Source organism: Epinephelus fuscoguttatus, linkage group LG15 (assembly GCF_011397635.1).
Source record: "Epinephelus fuscoguttatus linkage group LG15, E.fuscoguttatus.final_Chr_v1".
NCBI lineage: Eukaryota > Metazoa > Chordata > Actinopteri > Perciformes > Serranidae > Epinephelus > Epinephelus fuscoguttatus.
The window spans coordinates 41011093-41034094 of NC_064766.1; the positions used below are offsets into that span (position 1 = coordinate 41011093).

General features: G+C 42.7%; 3 long non-coding RNA genes across 3 annotated transcripts; 1 reads left to right on the top strand and 2 right to left on the bottom strand.

The window, feature by feature from the left end:
* Positions 1 to 90: 90 nt before the first annotated feature.
* Positions 91 to 18939, top strand: LOC125902327 (uncharacterized). The gene is made up of 4 exons (XR_007451084.1): positions 91 to 204; positions 2190 to 2334; positions 18488 to 18610; positions 18818 to 18939. It is a non-coding gene; the product is annotated as an uncharacterized LOC125902327 (long non-coding RNA).
* Positions 13637 to 15013, bottom strand: LOC125902326 (uncharacterized). The gene is made up of 3 exons (XR_007451083.1): positions 14938 to 15013; positions 14671 to 14840; positions 13637 to 14592 (listed from the first exon to the last, which is right to left on the bottom strand). It is a non-coding gene; the product is annotated as an uncharacterized LOC125902326 (long non-coding RNA).
* Positions 18745 to 19923, bottom strand: LOC125902322 (uncharacterized). The gene is made up of 3 exons (XR_007451077.1): positions 19400 to 19923; positions 19024 to 19332; positions 18745 to 18895 (listed from the first exon to the last, which is right to left on the bottom strand). It is a non-coding gene; the product is annotated as an uncharacterized LOC125902322 (long non-coding RNA).
* Between the last annotated feature and the right edge of the window lie 3079 nt (positions 19924 to 23002).

Below are 23002 nucleotides of genomic sequence, written 5' to 3' on the forward strand. Positions count from 1 at the left end.
GTCTTTTTAGAATTTAAGTTTTTCTGGTCATAAAGTTTAAAGTGTTTGAAGCAGGCTCACGACATCATGGTCATGTGATGTTTCTAAGTTAATGAGCGCCACCTGTTAGTTAATTAGGACAGAACATGCAGTGGACACACACACGGTCACATTTCTCAGGAGGAACATCTGATATACAGCCGAAGAATTTGTGGAGACGCTGAGGTGAGTTTTGCCACGTGTACGTTTCCTCCACATCACATTTTTTCTGTCTTCTTGTACTTGTTTTTATCTGTTTGTGGTGATTTGGGCCTCTGAGGTCATCTGGAGTGGTTCATTTGAGTCTCTTTTTGGTCTTTTCGTGTCTCTTTGTGGTCAATTTTTGTCTTTTGATCATTTTATGTCACTTTTGTATTTCTATTGTGCATCTTTGTGGTTCCTTTGCAGCTCTTTTGTGTCTTTGTGGTTATTTAGTGTCTTTTTGCAGTCATCTATCTTTCTAAAAGGTAATTTTATGTCGTCTTTGGGGCGCTTTGTGATTGTTTTGTGTCTCTCTGCTGTTGTTCTTCCCATTTTGTAGTTCTGCTGTGTGCCTCTGTGGTTCCTTGGCAGCTCTTTGTAGTCTTTTGTGTCTCTTTGTAGACGTTCTGTGTGTCTTCTTGGTCGCCTTGTGTCTCTCTGTGGTTGTTTTGCCTGTTTTTGTAGTTGAATTGTGTCTCTTTAGTTCCTTTACCTTCGTGGTATGTTTGTGTCTTGAAGTTACTGTGTCTTTTTGCAGTCATTTGTGTCCTTTTTGGTTGTTTTGTGTCACTTTGTGGTCTTTCTGAGTCTCCTCTCAGTCCTTATGTGTTCATTTCAGAGACATTCTGTAAGTAAAGGCCAGAGGGACCCCTGACACTTTGGGCCCCTGAGCCTGTGCCGGGTAGACTCATTCAGTCAGCCCTCCATGCTCACAATAACATTGTGCCTTTGGCTTTGACCCTCCTCCTTACACATCTGTCGCAGTCAGTAGCGGGAAAATGTGAAGTAAAACGAAAAAGATTTAGAAAGCAGCAGATCATAACACGTTATCACTTAACCCTTGTTTTACCTCAGTTGCACCCTGTTCTTTACACTCAGCCAAGACAAGCAGTCATTCATAGTAGCTCATCTTATATGAGCAGAGACAGCCTGCTCTCACTCCCAACTTGTCAAATACTGCCGCTTTGTCAGTGATCTCAGCGTCAGAGACCGACGTACAGAGACACATCAGCTGTGTCAGTTTTAGAGGCAGTGGGGAACAACCCGACCTATCAAATAGCGTCGTTCTGTCAGTGGACGTCGTGGTCAGACACAGACTCAGCGAGGCATTCTTCTTGGTGGTATGATACACACCAGTGGCGTCTGTTTTCGAGGCAGTGGGGAACAACCCAGCTCGTCATGCAAAAACAGAAGGTTAACACTTTTAAATAGGAGTTGTGCAAATTAGCAGGAAAGCCCAATCAGTGTTTTTTCAGCATTGGCAGTATAAAAACAAAATCGGGGAGTGCAGCAAAATGCCGCCTACCTACTGTTGTTTATACAGAATGTGCCTTTTTCGGGGCAATGGGGGGCGTGAGCAAGTAACAAAACGTGTAGCTCAGCGTGTGACGTAAACAGTGACGTGGGAGGGAAGCCGCGGCTGGTCAGTCCTTCGGTGATTCTCTCATAAGTCGGCCCGTCCTTCACCGTCCCCGTCATCTGACGGTTAATGGCCTCTTCGTTTGCGAGGACGAGGAGGGCGCGCAATTCCTTGTCTCCCCAGTTGCTCATCTTTACAGTGTCTGTCAGGTTTGTGTTTCCCTCTTGCTACTAGCTGCTCGCTAATTCCTGCTATCAGCTGTTTCCTGTTTATCCACCGCCAGTGGCTCGCTCGTGGGCCACCTCATTCTGTTTCAACTAAAAAGGTTCCACCAATATGTCTACCCTACGAGGCGGAAAATTGGGCACCTCGGATCAACTCGCCAATCCGGCTCTGTGTGTCTAAACACTCGCAGCTTGCCGCCAAAATGGCCCAACATTCGCCGAAAACCTGGCAGTGTAAAAGGGGCTAGTGCCACTCTCCTGTACCATGAGTTTTGTCATGTGTCAGCTGCTTCGACTTTACATATTAAGAGGGCATTTTCAAGCAATAGACAGAGCCACAGTCACAACTTATCAGTTTATTTAAGTCATTTTTTTTCTTTTGGCAGCCAAAGACTGTATATAGAGATGGACAACGTGTCTTCACTGCCTTTAACCGTGGAAAAATGAAGCCAGAATATCCCGGATGCAGCTGCTGTCATCTTGCACTGGCGATGTCATTTGGAGTCGATCTCAGCGGGACATTATTCTGAGGTATGACACACACCACTCAGCAGCAGTCTGTGGTGCAGCCAGCAGCTACTGTAGTATCAGAGCAAGAAGGTCTGTAGAGTCAGGGCGGGCAGAGGTGGATGGTCAAACAAACTCCAGACTTTCACCTGGGAGCTGGGAGCGTTTATTTCCCGTGTGGATTTAAAGCCAAAGCATGATTTATTTTTATTTTTTTGTAAAGCTAACCATGTGCCTAAACTTATGGAAACAAATCAAGTGTTTTACCTGCATTGTAACTTAGTTTTAAATTCTGTATAACAAGCAGAAACTTTATATTTCCTGTGAAAAGGGAAGTGTATTTTGAAAAAACACAATGCACGTAAATAGTGGAGATTAACACAACATCCCTGAATGTGCACAACTGACGCAAGGTAGCTAGCACATGACAAAAAGTAGTTACAATGAGCCCCAGTGCACACTATTATGACAGGCCTTTGTGCATGCTAATTACTAGATATGCACCGAAACTCACTACGATATAATCTTATGTTCTGGTCACATGATCAGAGACTTGACACCAACACACATAATACCCAGAAACCATCATTGGATACATGTATATGACAAATAAACCAAAGAAAATAAGAAATTATTCATTTTAGTTTATGTAGAATAAACATATATTTACATGTTATGTGATACATTGCTTCTGACTATTTTACAAAATAAATAAATAAATAAATTAAACCATGATGCATATGGGTTTCCCTTTTTAATGCCGTATATAGTAAATGACACAATTTTTGAATTAATGTGAGTTCCTCTTTCATCACAGGCTGATTTCTAAGGTGGTAATTTGAATATAGACGGAGGTCCCACTCTCTCTTTGGGCCCCCTCACACCATGGGCCCCAGTGCAATCACCCAGCCTGCATTGTCTACGTTTACGCCCCTGCCTGGCGCATCATATTTTGATGTATATGCCCACTGACAAAGTGGTCGTGTTTGATGAGTTGGGATTGTGTCCAGTCTTTCCAGTCTCTGCACTGGAGATCGGTCTCCTCTTGTCCCCCTGAGGCCGACAGGAAACAATGATATTTCCTACAGTAGCAGAGTGTTGCTGTATTTAACAGCGTGCAGTGTTTGGGAGCTTCAGGTAAACAGCAGAATCCCCTCAAGCTGTTAAACTGTTCAAACATTAACATGCAAATCAGTCCTCCAGATGTCACTTTCACAGAATCGCTGGCAGAGGTCAGAGCCGGTTTAACGGCCTGCAGGGTCGAATGAACCAACAGCTCTTTACTCACACAGAGACTGAAAAAACCTGTGACTGCTGACAGACGACATCACTTCTCTTCTTTAAACATCTTTATACTCTGGATTTAATGTGCATGCTGCATGTTTAGTGTCTTCTCCTCTTTCAATCAATCAATCAATTTTATTTATAAAGCCCAATATCACAAATCACAATTTGCCTCACAGGGCTTTACAGCATACAACATCCCTCTGTCCTTATGACCCTCACAGCGGATAAGGAAAAACTCCCCAAAAAAACCCTTTAACCCCCCTTTTCATTAGTTTACTTTGATTTAGGCGAGATTGTTAATGGAGTTATTTTACATTCATTCTTAATAATTTATGATGATGAGTAAGTGAGTGAGTAAGATCCAGCTTTGTCAGGGGACCTACACGTCTAAATATGACGCGCTCGGTAACCTCCTGCGTCTGTTTTGTACGTTCTGGGACAGCGTCTCATTTTACGTTTGTTACACGCATTGTGTCTTTTCAAAATAAACTTCCATCTTTACATGAAACATCTAGTCTCTACTTGTTAAATTCATTTACACAGATATTTTAAATAAACTTACAATGTAAGTAAAACACTATTTTTCCGTTTCCACAGTGAAAAGTTGTGGATGGTACCAATGGTTTTGAGGCTCATGTAACCACTGTTCATACTGTGGAGAGTTTTATTACCTCCGCCAAGGAGGTTATGTTTTCGCTGGCGTTGGTCTGTCTGTTTGTCTGCAAAATAACTCAAAGTTCTGAACGGATTTTGATGAAATTTGCAGGAAAGGTTGATAATGGGACAAGGAACATATGATAAAATTTTGGTGGTGATCGGTTGAAGCGAAGTGGATAAAATAATAAAATGGTGGGAAATCTGAGCTGCTTGGCAGAGGTCTGCGCTCTCCGAGTGCTTTTCTAGTTAGTAAACTGTAACTGTAAGATAAAAGATGTTTTGCTGCCTCTCACAGCAGCTGCAGTCTGAGAAAAAAACTTTAAAAAGCATCGTGCAGCGTCGTTCCTGTGGGCTACAGCAACACTAAACCCCTGAGCTTGCCTGAGAAGGACTAAATGCACAAAGCTGCTATTTTGAAATATCCCATGGAGAGAGACTCTCACTGCAGCCTGTTCTATTTTGTTGTGAAAATGTGGGCGTGCAGCCTCGTTCTGTGGACGATAAACCAGGTGCAGACTTCCATCTGTGTCACCGCTGATGAGGAAATACAGCGAGTGCTGGACGGAGCAGTGAGTGACAACAACCCCGCCCACATTTAAGAGGACTGTCTGAACAGACCCAGGGTCTAGGTACCATGTCTGAAGGCTTACTGCTGGTTCCACAGGTGCTGGACTGAAAGGGTTTGGTGGAGACGGGGCTTTAGTTTCCGTCATTTCCCCACATGCTCTCATGAGCCGCCCGCACAGGTGTTCTCACTCACTCTGCCTCTTTTTCAGGACTGTGTGGGCACACAAACACACTTTATATATTGTTTAATCAGTGGCTCTAATTAGCCAGAATAACTGAAAAAATCTGATTTTAATAATCAATTCAAGATCAATTAAATGAGCAGCTCTGTGACTGCAGTTCAAAACTTCACCAGATGAATTATTTTCTCTCTGCAGCAGTATTGTGAGACACTTGCAGCTGCTTCAGTGTGTGCAGGTAAAATTTCACACCACAAAACTTTCTCAGTGAAGTACAGCCCTGTACTCCCCCCACCCATCCTGCTAATGCCCATGGGACACCATGATGGTATCCCCCTTTACATCACCCACGCTCCACCCTGCAGGGTTTCCCGAGCGTCGGCTCCGCGCTGAGTGGAAAGTGAAACCTCTCTGTCTGCAGACCACCAGCAGCGCAGCGCTCACTTTCCAGAGATGTAACAGTTGTTTAATGACACCAGAGATTTTCTGTTGTGGTGGTTTGAAGAGCGAGCGTGAGGCGACTGCTCAGGATGGAAAATACACATGAAGGATTGTTTTGTTCGCACAGGAAGGAAAAGGCTTTAAATGTTATCATGTCATAAAACACAATTTCCTTGAGAGCGTTTAAAAAAGACTGAAAATAAGAAAGTATGGGAACAACATGTTGCAAAGTTGATATCAACTCAAAGGTCCACTTTAATCATACTTCACTGGTGAAAACCATGAAATGTGATTAAAAGCTTAAAGAGAAAAATTTAAAGAGTTTCAGATTATTTCTTCTTCTCTGACTTTATCGTCTTCACAGGCAAACACAGTGTCATATCAGAATCAGGAGAGTTATGTTATTATTTATTATAGATTTTTTATATATATAACAGAAATATTCTTATGATGAAGCTTTAGTATAAACGTTTAACGTCTCCTCATCCTACGCTTCATATGATTTCCTCAAATTAGAGCTGCACAAATGACGATGCACCCTCAGCCAAGTTAGGTCATTAACATAAAGTTATGGAGGTTGGGTTTAGGAGGAGAAACATGGTGAGGACGTACCTTAAACCCGCCTCCTGACTGGACCGCTTCCTACTTTACTCCCACCAGCATGTAGGTCACATGATCGCAGCCTTCCAAAATGCATGGCTTATGCATGAATAACTGGCTCATCATTATGTGAGATATGTACGGTGCATTACTTTTCATAGGAAAACGTACAACCTGTACATGAACACTCTGACACGTTGGCACCTGCACGTTAATGACTGACGAGATCAAATTCAGCATAATGTCAGCGATTTGCTCGTCTTTGTTACTCAGTGAGTACGTTTACATACACACAAATATTCCACTATGATTTTCCGATTAAAATGTGGGATATGCTGATAATATTCAGGTTTTGGGAGCACTCTTTGGACACGTATACAACTCATTCAGAATATGCATCTCAGCTGGGTTTTCTTTACCACAGTTTGTGACACAGTCCGTTGTCTGTTTCTGGTCAACACGCCAACAGTTTGCAGTTGGCTGATTGAGGTGCATGCCCCTAAAAAATCTCCCATTTCTGGTTGGTAGTGGAAAAAAACACCTACTTTAAACCTAATGAAACACTCGATATCAACAAGATCTGAGGGGGAATTTCCCTCTGAGGTGACAGTGAAAAGGACAAAAAAATCTGTGGCCAAAAAGAAACGTGCTGTTAAATTTGGAAAATGTAAATGTGTCAGAAGTGAGTAATCTGTGAGTCACCGGTGTCTCCCCTTCAGTTCCCTCTGCTCTGCACACTCCAGCGCTCCGTTCAGCCTGCTCGAGCACCGAGTTTCTTCTGCAGAAACACAGCCAGTGTTCCAGTAACACCGTGGTTTTCAGGAGTGGGAGGTTGCTGTACACGTGTATGGGGTGCCGTTTGTAAAGTGTCTCACGATGAAAATAACATCAACATTTTGCCACATTTAGCTTCAAACAATGTTTAAAAAAGTATTGTGATTTTTTTAACGTCACCTTTTACCACATTTACAGCAATATTTGTTAACTTAGAAATATATTAAATAGTTAAATCTAAATATTAAATGTGGCACCTAAATGTTAAATGTTAAATCTAAATATTAAATCTAAATCTAAATGCTAAATCTAAATCTAAATCTAAATGTTAAATCTAAATATTAAATCTAAATCTAAATGCTAAATCTAAATCTAAATATTGAATCTAAATCTAAATCTAAATCTAAATGTTAAATCTAAATATTAAATCTAAATCTAAATGTTAAATCTAAATCTAAATGTTAAATCTAAATGCTAAATATAAATATAAATATAAATGTTAGATCTAAATATTAAATCTAAATCTAAATCTAAATGTTAAATCTAAATGTTTTGGGTGAAACTAAATATTTAGCTAATATGCAAATTCACACTGCCGGTCACCGGAAGTACCAAAATAAAAGCTCGAGATGGTCAGACTGTTTATAGAATCAAATAACGAATTAAAACCAACTTATCGGGGGAAATGGACACTTGAACATACATTAGCGTGATAATAACTACCTAAAATAACAAGAAACGTGTTTGGAGAAATTTTATTTGACGTGTACTTTGAGTTGTTAGTGTCCCTTCGGAGGGATTAACAACCTAAGCTAAGCTAACAACCGTTAGCTCTTAGTCCCGTTAGCAGTGTCTGTAATGACTCATTAACTCTTAAACGGTCCGTGAAAAAAATATTTTTTCCAGCGGATGTCTTAGTTACAACATGATTGAGCTAGCAAAGCAGTTTTGTGTTGCGATGTGTGGTATTTATTCAGTTTTGGGAAATCACGATGTCTAGAAAGCACCAGTGGCCGCAGCAGCAGCAAAGCTAACATCTGGACGTCATCTGTTAAATGTCTCCCGTTGTCGGATACGACATTAAACTACTCCAGTTAGCTCAATCATGTTGTAACGAAGACATCCGCTGGAAAAAATATTTTCTTAACGGACCGTTTAGAGTTAGTGAGTCATTACAGACACCGCTAACGGGGCTAACAGCTAACAGTTAGCCTCGCTAATCTACGATAACCATGTTATTAATTTCAGACCGTGATAGTAATGTTTGTTCAGTCATAGTGTTTATAGGCTTTACAAACACCAGATTAGTCTAAACGGTGATACAGTGACATGAAAAACGTGAGATGTGCATATATATATGTTGCTAAACTCCGCTGGTTTTCTACCCGGAAGTATTTGTAAACAACAAGGTGATTCCCTCCGAAGGGACACTAACAGCTCAAAGTACACATCAAATAAAATTTCTCCAAACATGTTTCTTGTTATTTTAGGTAGTTATTATCACGCTAATGTATGTTCAAGTGTCCATTTCCCCCGATAAGTTGGTTTTAATTCGTTATTTGATTCTATAAACAGTCTGACCATCTCGAGCTTTTATTTTGGTACTTCCGGTGACCGGCAGTGTGAATTTGCATATTAGCTAAATATTTAGTTTCACCCAAAACATTTAGATTTAACATTTAGATTTAGATTTAGATTTAGATTTAATATTTAGATTTAGATTTAGCATTTAGATTTAGATTTAATATTTAGATTTAACATTTAGATTTAGATTTAGATTTAGATTTAGATTTAATATTTAGATTTAACATTTAACATTTAGGTGCCACATTTAATATTTAGATTTAACTATTTAATATATTTCTAAGTTAACAAATATTGCTGTAAATGTGGTAAAAGGTGACGTTAAAAAAATCACAATACTTTTTTAAACATTGTTTGAAGCTAAATGTGGCAAAATGTTATTTTCATCGTGAGACACTTTACAAACGGCACCCCATACACGTGCACCTCCGTACACAAGTGTGTTCACTTACATGCAAATATATACTGTCATTACATTTCAGTTCATACAGAGAACATTCAGTCTGTGACAATGAAGAAACAAATGTTCTCAACTTTAAAACTCCAGTTGACAGGCAACAGTTTGACCGAGGCTGCGTCCCATGAACCCACAGCACCTGTTTCAAATGTTCCCCCCTCGTTAAATAGGCGTTATCATCAGTGGTTATTAGCATCATAGCTACAGGTTAGCAGGTTTCTGCAGCACTGACTGTTTGGTTCAGAACACTGTTATCAGCCCATAATGCCTGTTGGCATTTTGTTTGGTGCCAGTAGTTTAGAAAAAGCTTCATAGTTTGGTTTAAGGCTGGTTTCTAGTTGTATGTAGGTACTACACAAAGCCCACGGCGTAGCCTTTACGAGTGACTACACCACTGTGAGAACTTATTCTTGTGTGGTGGTGTGTCTGCACTACACCTCCAAAACACTGGTTGGCGTTGGTGTGTCTGTTAAGTTAAGTTTTGGTTAATTTTACGAACACACCTGATGAAGCTGTTCTCACTGTTTGTGTGTTTTCTACTGATAATAATGCATCAAAACCAGTATATATCCTATGTAACTGTAAGATTTAAAAGTTAAGTTAATTTATACATTTGAGTTAATTTACCAAAAATATATTTACAATGTTTATGCTGTCAATTAGTTATATATTTGTGCTTTATTATTTACATATTTACAGATTCAGATATTTACACCAGCATCTTTTGAAACAGTTAAAACAGTCTCTTGAATCTGCTTCTGTGGTTTTACCTCATTTCAGTTACATTTGCCCCGGTCTATGTCATTCCTGGCCTCTGATTGGTTGGATTAGTCACATGGGTGTGAGAGACAAGGAAGTGTAATTGTTGTGATTCTGATGCCGGGAGCCTCAGTGAAGTTCTGCTTAAAAGTCAGCTGTCTCAACCCTGCTGTTTCCTCTCATGACGAGCGTCCAAATACCACCTATCAAACCCTCATGTTACATAATCATGTGCCAGTAATTCATGCATAACCAGCATATTCTGGAAGGCTGCGATCACATGACAGATGTGTTGATGGTAGTAAAGAAGGAAATGGTCCCAAGCGGTGCAGTCAGGAGGCAGGTTGATGTGGCTGATGGCTCACAGTCCACAAGACTTTCCTCCAGAACGTTGGCCAGGACAGCTGTGTTTGAAACTGAGTGAACTCTCGTGTCTTTTAAGATACGTCCTCACCATGTTTCTTTTCCAGAGCCTACGCTGTAGATCAATCAATCAATCAATCAATCAATTTTATTTATAAAGCCCAATATCACAAATCACAATTTGCCTCACAGGGCTTTCAGGACGGACAGACGTGCAATAGATGTCGTACAGAACAGATCAGCATAATAAATTAACAGTAATCCACATGACACAATGAGAGAGAGAGAGAGAGAGAGAGAGATGCAGGTAATGACAGTATCTTACAACAACATTAATGAAAGTAATAATATTATAGTTATAGTTCTGGCTACTGTGGTACAATATGTTGAAAGTATGTATTAATACCTGGCAGTATACATGTGTGACAATAATCATGTGTATAATAACAGTAGAAGTATGACTAATGACTAATGATGGCAGCAGCAGCAGCAGGAGGCATCTGGCAGGACCACGGCAGCAGCACAACCACACACGTCACGCTGTCCAGGCACCGCTGTGATATGAGTTAATCTGAGAGACAGTGGAGCACAAAGGCTCAGTTGAACACAGTAGAATAAATCCTGCTTTACGTGACGGATGTCATAACTCAACACTTACCTTTGGTTTCACATGGGACATAAACCCCGGCCTCCTGGGTGAAAGTCATGTGTTTATTTGACAGGTCCATCCCAGCTGCTTCCTTCTGCCAACACTCTCATTCTTTACATTAACATCAAGTCAGCTGACTTTCTCCAGTGCTTGCTAACAATAAACAGCCATTTAATGGGCATAGCGGTGTGTAGCAGGACCCTACTAACCTGTATCTGTGAGGCTGATAACCACTAAGGACGCACAGTTATAGGTGGAATAATATAATTTATACAAAAAAAAGTGGCACCAAAAATAAGTTTGCAGCTCCTTTACTATAAGGTGCAGAACAGAAGACAAATGTTAACAATAAAGAGAAGCTCCCTGAAAGAGCGTCACTAAAGATGTGACTCTAATGGCTCACACTTATCATTTAAAATGTTCAAACAAGAAATGAAATGTCACTCAGAATGAGCCAGTTTATTATTTATGTATTTATTATATTAGTGGAACAAAAGGCTGTGGGTAAACACAGCTGCTGTGACTATAGCTTTATGTTTTTAGTTGTGATATGAAGCACTTTATTTCCTCTCTGTTTAAAGGTGCTGTACAAATAAACTTAACATTTGTGCTCTCACTGTTCTGCTTCACTGAAGATGGTTTTTCCACTCATGACAGCAGAAAGAAAGAAAATGAAAGCCAGGTACAATTTTTTTTTGTGTGAAAGTAACATCAAACAGCAGCTAAAAATACTGCAGCGTTTCCTGAGCTTCAAACACACCACCTCGTGTTTTTCTGAGAACTACAGCCGACATTTGAGAGAAGCTTCATCTGCTGTGGTTTGTGTCATCCTCACTTTATTCAGACTGCTCACGACTCAGGTGAGACTACAGGCTTTGTATCAGGGCCGGGGTTTATACAGACACTGTCTTTGCACCAGAGCAGCAGAGGAGGAAGTTTTCACATCTTTCACTGCAGTTAAATATCAAATATATCAATATTTGTATCAAACCTGTTGCAAGAAAGCTCTGAGTCTGGTTTGACGGTAGTTTACATCTTGAGCAGCATACTGCACAATTTGCGCAGTCAATGTTTTCATCATCTTCGAAATATTTCAAAAAATATGATCCATTTCAGCTTCACGCCTGGATCACTGCAGCAGAACAGGGGACAATGGGGACGGCACACAGCAAAGGGCCACGGGTTGTAACTGAACCCGGGCCGCTGCAAAGGACTCGGCCTACATAGGGCGGACACTCTACTCACTGAGCCAGAGGCCGCTCCAGCTGCCAGGATTTTAACCAGAACCAAGAGACGTGATGACATCACTCCAGTTTTAGCCTCTTCACACCGACTCCCCGTATAATTTAGAGCAGATTTTAAGATTTTACTGATTACTTGTACGGCTCCTCATGGCCTCTCTTGCAGCTGTATCTCTGACCTCTTAGTACCGACACACCAGGACGTAATTTGAGGTCCTGGCAGCAGAGGTCTTCTGTCTGCTCCAGAGGCTGGAAACTAAAGGAGACCGAGTTTCCTGTCAGGGCCCCGAGGCTCTGGAACGATGTGCCTGAGGAGATGAATCATTATGGATACAATTATTATAATTACTGAAAGGAAAGGCATTAAATCTTCACATTTCATCATCAAAATAGTTTTCTGTCTTTCATCTAATCAACAAATCATTTCAGTGGGACTGTGTCAGCCCAGGTCGCCTGAAGAAAATACGTTTCTGCAAACCACGGGTAAAGTGACAGTATATGAGCTGACTTTGTCATCAGGTGGTGGAGGGGATGGCGGATGGTGTGTCACCCAGGACGCCTGATAAGCTACAGACCAACAACAACAAAACGTGTTGCTACTTAGCAAACCACTCATCTTTTCCAGCAGCTTTTGGGCCCCAAACTTGAGTGTTTTTTAACAACCTGCAGTTTTTCCAGTGAAGATAGTGACACGAAAAGCTGTTTGAAATGAAAAATACTTCTGAAATTCTTTCTAACAGAAGAAGATGATGATCCATATAGAACAGTGGTTCTCAGCTGGTGGATCATGATCCAAATGTGGGTCAGGGGACGATTCTGAATGGACCGCAGGTGAGTAGTAAGTACAGTGAATTTCAGGCGCAGAGCTTTTATTCTGAAATGCTGTTTCCCAGTTAGGAACCACTGGTATAGAGGGCCTACCTGTTCATGACCTGCTCCACACATGTTTTCCTTTTGTCTGTTTGCTCTCTGTTGTATATTACTGTTCTTCTCTGGACTGCAGCTGCAACATTCAGGAAAGTTTTTCACATGCTGCCGCTGCAGAGTGCACGCACAGCAGCATTACAGCTGCCATAAATTGATTTGATACGCAGCAGTATATGAGCAGAGCATTTTAAACGTCCATATTTTGATCAGTTGTGTTCATTTAATTACGGAAAACCAAAGTTAGGAGACATTTACTGTCTCAAGTGAAGGATTTCAAGTATCTCGGGGTCCTGTTCATGAGTGAGGGTAAAATGGAGCGTGAGATAGATAACCAGTTTCACGCTGTGTCAGCAATGATGCAGACGTTGCATCAGACCATTGTGGTGAAGAGAGAGCTGAGCCAGAAGCCAAAGCTTTTAATTAACTGGTCCATCTCCGTCCCAACCCTCACCTATGGTCATGAGCTCTGGGTAGTGACTGAAAGAATGAGACTGTGGATACAAGCGCCCGAGGAGTTTACTCCGGTGGGTGTTTGGGCTCAGCCTTAAGGCCCTGACACACCAAACTGACAGGCGTCTGTCGCCCTAGTTTTTGCGGTGTGTCCCGCACCGTCGGCACTTTGGCGTCGGCGGCTTTTTGGCAGATTGAGCATGTTGAATCGGCAGCGGAGCTTGTCGGTGAGAGAGATCACTCTGATTGGCTGTTCAGGTTTTATTTCCTCGCCCCTGTAGCGAGTGAATCTGCCTGTAGTGAAACTGGGGCAAACCACTTCACTCAGCTGCCCCACAGACCCGCTGCTTCTTCCCACTTTAACCTGAATAACAAACCGGAGCTAGCTGGGAGCGGCTAGCGGAGCGTTAGCCGCAGCATGACCGGAGGGAAGCACAGCCAGTTAGCCTCCGCTAGTCTCTGAGCTAGCCCCGGCTCTCCGTTTGGATCCAACCGGAGCACCGAGCCCTGGTTTGTTATTCAGGTTAAAGTGGGAAGAAGCAGCGGGTTTATCGGGCAGCTGAGTGAAGTGGAGCCTGCGGAGGAAACACCGGGACCGTCTGGATGTAATAGTCCGTGGAGGTGCTGCGGTGCTCGGCTGCACAGATAGGAAACCCCTCGGCTGACAGGATGTACCACTCTCTCACTCCGCTCTCTCTCACGCAGGCGCAGAACGTACGTGCTACTTGGCCGTCGGATGTAGTCCGTGTAGTGTGTTCAAATGCAACTGACACAGGGCGACGTGAGGCGACGTAGACGACGCAACAGTCACCGCTAGTTCTTTGATGTCGGTTTGGTGTGTCAGCACCTTTAGAGATAGGGGGAGGAGTCAGACATCTGGAGGGAGCTCGGAGTAGAGCCGCTGCTCCTTCATGTCAAAAGGAGCCAACTGAGGGGATCAGGCATCTGATCAGGATCCTCCTGTTAGAGGTTTTCTGGGTACATCCAGCTGGTAGGAGGCCCCGGGGCAGACCCGGAACACACTGGAGGGATTAGATATCTCATCTGGTCTGGGAACGCCTCGGGGTCCTCCAGGAGGAGCTGGAAAGTGTTGTTGAGGAGAGGGATGTCTGGAGTGCTTTGCTTGGCCTGCTGCTCCTGCAACCCACATAAGCAGATGAAAATGGATGGATGGAAAACCAAAATTATGATTGTGATAAGAGATTTAATTAACTGTGCAGCCCGAGATGAATCCGCTGCTGAAAATAGTCCCCAACAAAGTCTCCATTTCCTCAGATGTTTGAGGAAACTACTGATGAAACTATAGATCCTTGTTTCAAACATCTTTAGTGGAATATGGGCCTGGAGCTGAGAGACACAGACAGGAAGTCAGACAGTGTTCTATCATGTGTGAGTCTGAACATGAGTGACTTTGTTGGAACATACAGAAAAACACCTGAGTTTGATCCTGAGTTTGTGCGACCATCCACCCTGACCTCCTTCACACGACCTCTGATGTTGATGATAAGTACAGTCTGCTGGAGACGGGGAGATGAGCTGTGGACTGATAGAGGTCTGCTTCCTGTGACCATCACAGCCTCTGAACAGAAAGGAGGCTGAGATGACAAGCAAACAGTCGTCTGAGTTTCAGTGTAATCTAATCAGACAGCTGCCGTCTGGTTAACCAACAACAACTAAAAGTAAAACACACACCTGAGAGCTCAAACTGCCCGCTGATAAGGCTTCAGATATGCTCCCTGTTTACCCACAATGTCAGGCGGCGTTATCAGTCAAACAGAGGAGCGGCTTCCTGCTTCCTGCTGGCATCTATCGCTCTGACCAGGAGGAAGGAAACGCCTTATTTGGGCAGCAGGTGTGTGTGTGAATGTGTAACCTCACACTCTGAGGTTCACAGTTCATTTTACAGTTACTGAAAATGCACTGAAAGGCCAGAAGTATGTGGACACTCATGTCTGTGGGTCTGCCAGCTCAGTAGAGAACTGGTCTCCCAGTTTGGTGTGGACGAACTTGACTGGTCTGCACAGAGTCCTGAACCCAACCACATCCAACGCCTGAGAGATGAACTGAGAGGCAGACCTGATGTGTTTGACCTCACCGATGCTCTGCTGTCTGAACACCGTGCATTCAACACCTCAAACCACGAATGAGCTCGGTGTCATAATCACACGCTTCACTATCATGCACAAGTGTAACGTTACACTGTGATCACATGTCCACATACTTTTGGCCACGTAGAGAATCTTGTTGTGAAGCAGAACAGACTCAGAAACACAACTTTAACCCAAATGAGACTATTTAACCAAGTGCTGTACCTCAGTGTGATTCAGAGATACTTTTCCACTTAATATATATTTATCTCATGTTTTTTGAGGCTTTGGTACTTTTACTTTTTTAATGCAGGATTATTTCTACATTATATTATTACTGTTTTACTTGTGCATAATATCTGTAGACTCCTTCCACCACCACCTGCAAGCAAAGAAAAGAAGGAGCAGATGAAGATGAAGATCTGAGGTTATGTATGATGACTTTAAGGTATTAGCGCTGACAGTTGTGTGCTAGTTTATAAAAGAAGCAAACGACAGGAAGTCGAGAGTCAGTGAGAGTCGATCCACCTGTTTTATTATCTGCGTCTGATAATAAATACCACACAGGTTTATTTTTAACTGCCTCACGTGAAGGAGAGAATGTCTGATGTGATAATAACATAATCCCACCTGGTTGGAGTCAGTAAAGTGTGACTTTATCTCCACAGCAGTGGAAAGTTACTGGCTGTGTTTGTCCATGCAGGCCACCGTACACCCATCACAGAAAGTAAAAGGGGAGTTTTATGATGTAGCTTTAATTTGAAAAACACTGAATGAATCCGTTTCACTTTACAAATCACCTCAGAATTGCATCCCTGCTTTTCGCAGATGATGTGGTTCTGTTGGCTCCATCTCACCGTGACCTCCAGCATGACCTGGGGCGTTTTGCAGCCGAGTGTGAAGCAGTCGGGATGAGAGTCAGCACCTCCAAGTCTGAGGCCATGGTCCTCTGTGGGAAACCGGTGGATTGCCCTCTCCAGGTTGGGGGAGAGTTACTGCCTCAAGCGAGGGAGTTCAAGTATCTCGGGTTCTTGTTCACGAGTGAGGGTAGAATGGAGCGTGAGATGGATCGGAGGGTTGGTGCGGCTTCTGCAGTGATGCGGGCGCTGCACCAGTCCGTCGTGGTGAAGAGGGAGCTGGGCCGGAAAGCAAAGCTTTCGATTTACTGGTCCATCTACGTCCCAACCCTCACCTATAGTCATGAGCTCTGGGTAGTGACCGAAAGAATGAGATCGCGGATACAAGCAGTGGAAATGAGTTTCCTCCGTGGGGTGTCTGGGCTCAGCCTTAGAGATAGGGGGAGGAGCTCGGAGTAGAGCCGCTGCTCCTTTACGTCAAAAGGGGTCAGTTGAGGTGGTTTGGACATCTGATCAGGATCCTCCTGGGCGCCTCCTGCTGGAGGTGTTCCGGGCACGTCCCACTGGTAGGAGGCCCCGGGGCAGACCCAGAACACGCTGGAGGGATTACATATCTCATCTGGCCTGGGAACACCTCGGGGTCCTCCAGGAGGAGCTGGGAAGTGTTGCTGGGGAGAGGGATGTCTGGGGTGCTTTGCTCGGCCTGCTGCCCCTGTGACCCAGCCCCGGATAAGTGGATGAAAATGGATGGATGGACTTTACAAATCAGCAGCGGTGGGTAGAGCACTGAAAATGTATACTCAGTTAAAAGTCCAGTTACTTCCATAAAAAATGACACAAGTCAAAGTGAAAATGACCTTTTGAAAAACCTACTCAAGTGACAGTAAAAAAGTAGCCTACCTTGTTAATAAATTACTCAGAGTACAAGTTACTTTGTGGTGCAAAATAATAAAAAAAAAACAGCACTTGTTTTGATGAGTAGGTCGATTAATCAAACAAATTAGGACAGCCCAGAATCCTGCACCGGTCGGATACCAGCAGGTAACCTGCTAAAAGCTGTGTAACATGTAAAAATATGTCCATATGTTTATATTCTCACCCCGTGGTCACATTGGTCACCAACGTGGACGACTCCAGCCATTAAACTTTGCAGCCCGAGGATGAGGTGGCAGCCTACATGGAGTTAAAGGCAACCAAGGAGGATCCTTTGGAGGTTTGATGGTGGTGGAAGGAGCATGCTAACACGCACCTGTTCATGTGTGCTCACCTACGATCCAGATGTTCAGGAGGTTTTTACCCACAAACATCTGTTCCTCTCCAGGACAAACAGCCTCTGTGATCAAACTGGTAAAAACACTGAATAAGGCGGAATCATGCTTAAAAAAAATCAGTGTTTTTCTGACGGAGCTGCTAACGACAGTGACTGACACAAAACACAAATGTCCCCCTCTAGAGTCAGTGTTTGGTTTGTCCATTCTGGGCTACTGTAGAAACATGGCGGTGCAACATGGTGATCTCTGTATACAAGGACCTGCTCCCTGTGTAGATGTAAACGTTTCATTCTGAGGTAACGAAAACACAACTATTCTTATTTTCAGCTGATTAAACACTAAAGAAAACAGACTTTTTATATTTTATTCCAGCTCTGCCAATATTTCCCATAAATCCTGCACACTGGAGCTTTGATTAAGGATCTGAGGACTTCTTCCAACACTGAGTCGTATTTATCTGTAGCTGTGTTGTTGTTTCATCAGCAGGATGTTGGCGAGCCGTCATACGGTTACAGCACGTGTCCCGCCTCCAGCTTCCTCTCTCTTTGATCTTACATGAGACACACCTGAAACTCAGGTTTACCAGGGAGCCTTATTACCTGGAGCAGAACACACACACACACACACACACACACACAGTTTACAACAGCTTGAACATTTTATCTTCACACACTCATTCTAAAGATAAGAGTGTCTTCAGACGTCCTGATAAGATAAAAAACATGATAATGAGTCTGAAGTCTCTGCTGGCGCCCTCTACAGGCTGCAGGGTTCATCACAGGTACAATAAGAATTAAGTTTTTCACGCTCATTGGAAATAATGTCTCAAATTCTGATAAAACAACCTACAAAGAGTCATTTTGGACATTATGGAATTGTCAGAGTGATGTTTTGGGAACAGATTAACCTCCATGCAGCATTTATGAGCAGTATTTAAACACTATTACGTAGCTGTAAGCAATGTACGGTGTGTATTTACTCAGACTGTATTCCAGAAGTCACATTTTGACTCACGTGGTCCTCAAAGGTGCTGCTTGACAGGTGAAGAAGAAGAACACATTTTTACACAGACTTCCAGGACCCAACAAGCCCCGCCCACTCCCACCAGGACATGTCAATCACCTGTCAGGAACTGCTGCAGGCCCAACAGGTGAGTGTGTGTGTGTGTGTGTGTGTGTGTGTGTGTGTGTGTGTGTGTGTGTTGAGTGATGGAGACAGGTAATGAGTTCAATGTAAAGTGCTCTGAACACAAACAGAAAAAAACATTTGTTGGTTTCTTGTTTTATTTTATTTTTTTACACAACAAACTGAACTCAGATCAGTGTTTTATGTGTTTGTTTTCGTTCTCTTCTTTTAGAAGTTCCATAAAAATCTCTCCAGCGTCATTTGTGGCGTGGCCCTCGGATCAGGACCCCACAAGATGTGCAGGATAAACCTGAGGGGTCAGAGGAGCACAGCGAAACTTCGTTAATTACTGGCTCACTTCTTAAGGACTGTAAAAAAAATAACAAAGAAGGAAAAACTACTAGAAAGACTTTGTTTTAAAAATATTCATCAACAAACCTCATGGTCAGACTCAAACCAACATGTTTGTCCGCTGCTGGAAACCATCAGATATTCAGTGGTTTTGAATAATACGTGAACACATTCTAAAATTTAAGAAATGCCTCGTGACGCCCCGTAAAGCTTTGGATACCCCACAGGACGACCTTCACTGTGGAGTCTCATCATGAAGATGAATACATAATATTTCCAGAAGTCTGAAAGGTGGTGAGTCGCTGCTCTACAGTTTGTGTCCCTGATGATGATGATGAAGATGAAGATGTTTGGTGAGTGTGCTCAGCAGGAGGACGTTCCTGTGACCTGAGTCACCTGCAGAAAGAGGAGAAATGAAGTGTTTGGCTGTTTCTTTGGTTCGGTCATGTTTAGATGCACTTACTGTCCACGATGAGTCGACGGAGAAGAAAAGGAACAAAAGGAGGGCGGAAAAACTTTGTAGAAAATCAGGGCTGATTCACAGATTTCCAGAGTCGACTCCACTTTTGTGTTTTCATCTGTCAAGTTCCTGCTTCGTCTTATCTACAGACATTTTTCTTTGTAAACACTCACTGATGGGTTGTATTCAGTGCACTGTAGCTACAGCTAGGAGACATACTGTACAGCAGCTTCCACACACTCATCTCTTACTGTAAGCCAGGCCAAATCGGTCAGATCAGATGTTGTTGAAGCTGGTTTTGGAGTTCGTACAAGTCTCTGGTTGTAAAGATCAACATCCTGTCGTGCTGTTTTATGTGTTGCTGTGTGTGCAGCGATGTTCTGTGGCGGAGGGTTTCAGTTTATAGTCATAAAGAGCAGTAAGTCAGAGCTGCGTCCTCAGATCCTCTGCTGTGTGACCGTGACTGATGAGGAAATAAGGTTATCAAATAACACACACACACACACACACACATGGTCTTCAGATTCTTTGGGAGTTAGTAATTTGACGGAAAACCATCTGACAGGAAGTAGCACATTCCACGTGTGTGTGTGTGTGTGTGTGTGTGTGTGTGTGTGTGTGTGTGTATGTGTGTGGTTTCAGTCCTTGTAAGTGAGGACATTTTGTTTAGTCCTCACTTTTTAAAACAGCTGCTTGAGGATTCAGACAAAGGCCATGAATACATTTTGTTTTAAAATGCTATGTTGATGCCATAGCCTGTGTAAAATAATGGACGTAGCTACAGTGATGTAATCCGTTGTTCTGAAGCCTTGAGTTCAGCATCTCAGTCGTCACCATCTTGGTTTTCTTGGCACCAGAAGCGGCCATATTTGAGTGACAGGGCGGAGCTGTGGAGGAGCGAGCAGACAGCCTTTGCAGACAGCCTGTCAATCAAGCAGCCCTGCCCTTAATTATTTGTCCAATCCAATCCAGCTTTATTTCTTAAAGGGATAGTGCACCCAAAAATGAAAATTCAGCCATTATCTACTCACCCATATGCCGAGGGAGGCTCAGGTGAAGTTTTAGAGTCCTCACATCACTTGCAGAGATCCAAGGGGAGAGGAGGTAGCAACACAACTCCACCTAATGGAGGCTGACAGCGCCCCAGATTCAAACGTCCAAAAACACATCATTGAAACCACAAAATATCTCCATACTGCTCGTCCGTGTCTGTCGGGGCTTCAGGACACTTGGATCACTACGGACGAGCAGTATGGAGATATTTTGTGGTTTCAATTATGTGTTTTTGGACGTCTGAATCTGGGGCGCCATCAGCCTCCATTAGGTGAATTTTCATTTTTGGGTGCACTATCCCTTTTAGCACCTTAAAAACAACCACAGCTGAAGCAAAGTGCTGTACATCAAGAATAAATAAAAGAAAATAAAATAACTTAATAAGCTATAATATATATATATATATATATTATAGCATGTCATAACATCAGGAAAGGTGCCTCTGTGCGTCGCTTTCCGATGCAGAGAACAAAACAGCAGTCTTTGTCGAGTTGGGAATGGGAACCGGTGGCTGGCCTCGGAGGTTGCCGATTGGTTTATGTGCAACTTCCACACAACTTCAGCATTTTGGAACCCTGAAAATGGAAACTTTTGAAAACACTGCTGGCCTTGTTTTAGTTTAAAAACTTGTTGCATTTCAGTCCCAATGGGTGGGAACAGACTCTTTTGAAAACCATGACACAGATACCAGAGTTTGCTTCCTGATTGGGTCTTATCAATCACAACATGTTTAGCCAAAACATTATAGCTAGCCCCACATGCCTTTTGTGATTTTATCCTTATGTAGGTACTTCTTTCCCATCACCATTGCTGCCTGCAGCTATGGATAATGCTCCTGGTAACCTGGTCACTTTTATTTCCCCTACACTGTGCAGCATTTGTTACCGGCTCATGTTGGGTGGGTGTACTTAAATAAATTCAGCTCACTGTAACCTCAGATAAGATCAGAGAGATTAAGTCCTATTGTGTCACAATAGAGTAGTTAAATGTCAGTGTGTTGTATTTAGTCCAGAGTCAGTTCATTTACACATCCCCTTCAAACAAAACAAATTATAGGTTAGAAATTGATTCAGACAATAAGAAATGAACCAATAACATCAGCAGAATCACTCTAGACAGAATAAAAACAATCGTGCAGTCACAGAGTGTTTGTGCGGAGTTAAAAGCAGAAGTGAAACAATGAGTCTTAAGGAGGATTTAAAAATATCAACCAGAGAGGAAGAGATGACAGTGTCACCAACTGTTCCTCAGTCAACAACAGAAAACAGATTTGTGTTTGGAGATTGGAACAGACAGGAGGGGCTGAGCAGAAGAGCCACATTTGAGGTGGTGACGTGACTGAAGAGGGCCGGAAGTCAGTTATATATATTGGACAGAAAAAGTGAAGTGAAAAGTACAGTGTTACTCTCTGGGGAAGAAATATCAAGTTTAAGTGTGTCAAAATTGTCCCCAAAGTACAGTATTTGAATAAATGTATGTGATTCTACATATGACACACTGCTTTGTATGATATCCTATGAATTAGCTCCTCCAGCACATAATGTAAAGTTATGGGAATCAGGTTTAGGCAGATGCGGTGACTGTGGTTAGGTTTAGGAAGAGTAACATTACGAGGTACCTTTAAAATGACCCAGAGTTCACTCTGGTTCCAAACGCTGGTCCCCTGAAGGAAAGTCCTGTGTTTTGTGTCCCATACCCACCTCCTTCATTCTCTGCTCCTGTCAGCACATTGGTCACAGCAGTCTTCCAAATTACACGGGTTATACACGAATTACTGGCTCATCATTACGCTGGATATGTACCAATTTTGGTGCATTACTTTTCGTAGAAAAATGTACAAACAGTGCATGAGAACAAGCCTGTGCAGCAACGTAGCTCAACTGGTCTAGTCAGTGTGGCGACGTCCATCAGATCCATGAACAGAGCGTCAAATTCAGTGTCAAATAAAAGTATTAGTAAAGTGACTTTACCTTCCTGCGACCCTGCGTCCTCATGTGAGGACATCACATTTTGGGTTTGCTGCACCTTATTCTTCATTCTGCTTATCTTTGACTTGCTGTCCTTGTTCCTGGACAGCTTTTTGTGCCATCTAGTGGCAGGAAAAGCACAATACACTAACTAAAAACAAGATGGCAGCCATCTGTCAAATCTATCTGGAGCCAATCCCAACACAAAAGTTGGGTCCAAAACCTGATCAAATCTTATGGTTGAAACTTATCATCTCTTTGGCACTTCATTATCGTCTCTTTGAGGTTACTGGGACTTTACTATTGGATTACTGCAGCAATTCACACAGGCCAATCAGGTGTGACAGGTGGGACCAAAAGGAGATTCCTTAATTAGAGTATGGAGCAGGCAAAAATTCATAGTTATTACATGAACAAATCACAGGGTTTTAGATATGTTGCATTATCTGCAATTTACTTTTTGCACATCAACATCCAGGCATTTAAAATAAAGTTTTATACTTTATTACACACGTGACAATTAAAATGAACCCATTGTAACAACTGATTAAGAAAGCAAACTCCATCTTGTCCGACTGCTCTCATC